The sequence below is a fragment of the Elephantulus edwardii genome, unplaced genomic scaffold, assembly GCF_000299155.1.
Source record: "Elephantulus edwardii isolate Elephantulus edwardi_28Jun2011 unplaced genomic scaffold, EleEdw1.0 scaffold00228, whole genome shotgun sequence".
NCBI classification, from domain to species: Eukaryota; Metazoa; Chordata; class Mammalia; order Macroscelidea; family Macroscelididae; genus Elephantulus; species Elephantulus edwardii.
In genome coordinates, this window is record NW_006399978.1 from 533,932 (window position 1) to 537,674 (window position 3,743).

Genomic DNA, 3,743 nt, shown 5'->3' on the forward strand with positions numbered 1-3,743 from the left:
GGAGGGACAGCGCAGGTGGGGAAGGCCCTCTATGAGGTGGATTGATTCAGTGTCTGGGGTAATCGGGCTGGAAGTGTCAGAGACAGTGCGATTGGCACAGGACAGAGCAGAGTTTAGGGCTGTTGTACATAGGGTCACTATGAGTGGCAAGTGACTCGAGGGCACATAACAACAACAACAACATGGAGAAAATATTCCCTTAGTTATTTGTGGCTTCTAGTTAACATAGATTACAAAAGCTTGTTTATATTTATTTAGTTAAGTACTTTTAGTCCCAGGAAGATAAACAAGTAAAAGACCAATTTAGTTTCATAAGAGCAGAGTTTAGACTTTATAAGTTTCTCCTTTACAAAGAGTTGATTTTCCAGAGGTAGGTAGCCAGGCCTTTCTTCTGAGGCACCTCTGGATGGACTCAAACATCCAGTTTTTTGACTGGCAGCTGAATATATTAATTGCACCACCCAGGCACTCCATTTGTCTGTTTCATGAGATTTAAAACTATTTTTTTTTCATCAATGTTCATTTTATTATCATTAATGTTCCTATGACTTAGTCTCTTTTTTTTTTTTTTACTGGTTTGCTTACAAAGTTCACATACATTGTGTTTCACACTATTCCTCATTCACACTGTTTCATACACTCATTCTCATTATGTTTTATAAAATTAATCACCATTGATCCTCACTCATCATTACCCACTCTGTTCACCCAGGTCCTTCTCATTTTCTTCCCCCCCTCCACTAATCTGTGCAACTCTGTGGTTTCGCCCCTACCCATCCTCAGCCCTCCCTGTCTCGAGTTTCCATACATGGTTTACTAGTTATCCTTTCATTTTTATAATAATAGACTTACATAGTATTTATCATCATGAGAATGTGTTATTTCACTCAACATAATGCCTTCTAGACTTTCCCAAGTTACGTAGTATTCTTTTAAAAAAATAAAATATGAACATAGAAAAATTTGAACATAAAAACTCCACATAACCCAGCTATTCCACTGCTAGGAATATATCTCAAGGAAATTAGAACTGAGACACAAACTGAGACTTATACACCAATGTTTATAGCGGTGTTATTCACCATCACAAGAACATGGAAATAGCCTGAATGCATTGAGAAATTGTGGTATATTCACACAATGGACTACTATGCAGCACTCAGAGGCAATGTTTTGAAAAATACTACATGCAATTTTAAACTCTTGAGTCCTTTTCATCTTTGTCTTCTTCAGGGTCCTTGGAACAACATTTGTCTTGTAAGTGAGTGATTCTTTGATCCTACAGCCTACCTTGGTCTGAACTCATAGTGAAGGTAATGCCCTTATCTTGAATCAGGTCCTTCACCACTCCCTTAAGTGTGGTGAGGAGATGCATGGAGCCTTGACAGCGTGGTGATGGCCTCCTCTGCCACGGTCATCCCACCATCAGCTTCCTGTCCGTAGGCTGTCCCCACTTCACGCTCATTGCCAAGGGCAACTCCTGCCATGACCTGCTCAACCTTTTTTGAGAATCTCTATATGTTTTGAATATTTTTCTTAGAAAATATAACTTGTTTGCTGCCACTGTAAGGATTTTTGCCTTCATTCACTATGTAAAATTATTTTGAAGATTCTATGTGAGGAGAAATTTGCAGGGCTTCAGGTTGGTAAGGCACCTTGGTGATGCAATGGTTAAGCTCTTGACTGTAGCACCAACCCAAAGCTGGAGCACTGGAGCTCACCAGCCACTCCAGACCACAGGGCAGTTCTGTTCTGCCGTGTGGGGTTGCTATGGGCTGGAATTGATTTAATGAAGATGGGTTTGCTTTGGCTTTGCTTCCAGTTAATATTTTTTTTTCCTTCTGGAACCACTTCAGGGATAAAGCAGGGGGAGGAGGGACTGACTCCCAAATTCTAACTTGTTTTCTCAAGCAAGTAAGTTCTTCTTACACAACACTTTGCTTCCCAACAAAGGGAATTCTAGTGGTTTAGGGGGCAGGGAGCTGTGCTGCCAAGTCCAAAAGCAAGTGGTTTGGATCCATCAGCTGATTTGTGGGGAAAACAAGAGCAATCTCCTCCCTTTAAGTGTACAGCTTCTGAAAACAGACTCATTGGAGGGTCTATTATGGGTCAGGTCCGACGGAACAGCCATAAGTTGAGTTCCCTTTTAGCAATGTTTCCTCATTTGAATATCTCCATGAATATCACATTTATTTTTCCCACATGTCTTCCTACATAAAAATGCTCCCTACTCCAGGTTCTAGGAAGAAAGGGGAGTCCCACCCTCATGATGCTTGCAGAGCAAAAGTATCAAGCAGACAAGCGCTGAATTATATTTATGATACATGTTGCATATTACTCCTCTTTGTACCTTCATCCCCCATTCCCTGGTCCTTAAATATTGAGGTCCCTTGACGCCCACACTCACAGCTCTCACAGCACAGGAGGCTTGGGGTCAAGCATGAGTTATTCCTCCACGCCTCCATGGACACTCGCCTCCATGATCCTGTCCATGCCAACAGTCTCAGATACTGTTGACTCAAGTGACTCTTGTGGTTACAACCCAGGTCAGACATCTTCTTTAAACACCTAATCCCAAAATTCAACAAGAGGTAATCACAAAAACATCTCAGAATGTGTAAGTGAGCCTATAATGTTCTCTACCAAACTGTTTCTCTTTCAGAAACTTCCTCGCTGGGCATGAACCTGACATGGACATGATGCAATTTCTGTAATGCTCTCAAACCACTCTGCAATCCCCTCTAGCCACTGTTATCAATCCACCTTGTTGAGGGTTTTTTTAATTGTCTTTCTGCTTTACCAAGCATTAATGTTCTCTTCTGATAACATGTGCAAAGTTCATGAGAACAGTGTCTCTTTATTCTCAGTTTTAAGGAGCATTCTATCTGTACATTTCCAAGACAGATTGGTTCATTCTTTTGACAGTCCATGATATGTTTAATATTCTACACCAATATCATCATTCAAATATATCAATTCTTCAGCCTTCATTTTTCTTTGCCAAGCTTTCATATGCATATGGGGGTTGGGTCAAGGGCACCTTAAAATTAGTCATGTGCTTCCTTTAGTATGTTTGAGAGTTTCTTTGCAACAGATTTGCCAGTGCAATATACTCTTTGGTTTCTTAACTGCTGCTTACATGAGCATGAATAGTGGATCTAGTAAATGTGATCGTATTATCACCTGGCAGGCTTCCCTCTGTCACTATCTCTTTCGTCTTTTCTTTAAGAACACTACTCAGATGGGCTGTTTTTAAACTTGGGTAGGACTCACCTCACTCTACTATGACTTCATGCTAACTAGTAACGTGAGTCTATTCTGACACATCTGAGGTGACTATGGGAAGAAATGGACTCAACGTCAACTGATTTAACTAGAGAATGTGCACACATAAACACAATGTCAGATTACCCAATAAACAAGGTCATCACGTCTTAGTTATGCCTACTTACTAATCTATTATTGTCGTTGTTGTTCATCAAGTTGAAACTGACTCAGCTGGCCTTCTGGCAAATTTTCAGAGGCTGTAAATTGCTTGGGAAGAGTTTGCTTGTTTTTCTTGTATAAAGCAGCTTGTGGATTCGAACCACATCCTTTGACCTAGCAGCACAATTCCTTACCACTAAGCCACCAGAGAACATAGAGAGACCTACTTATGCTAGAGTTGACCAGTTCTCTTACCAGAGAACTTAATAATCTGTTTTGCGCATCATTGAGTTGGAACCAGCCTATAGCTCACCCTC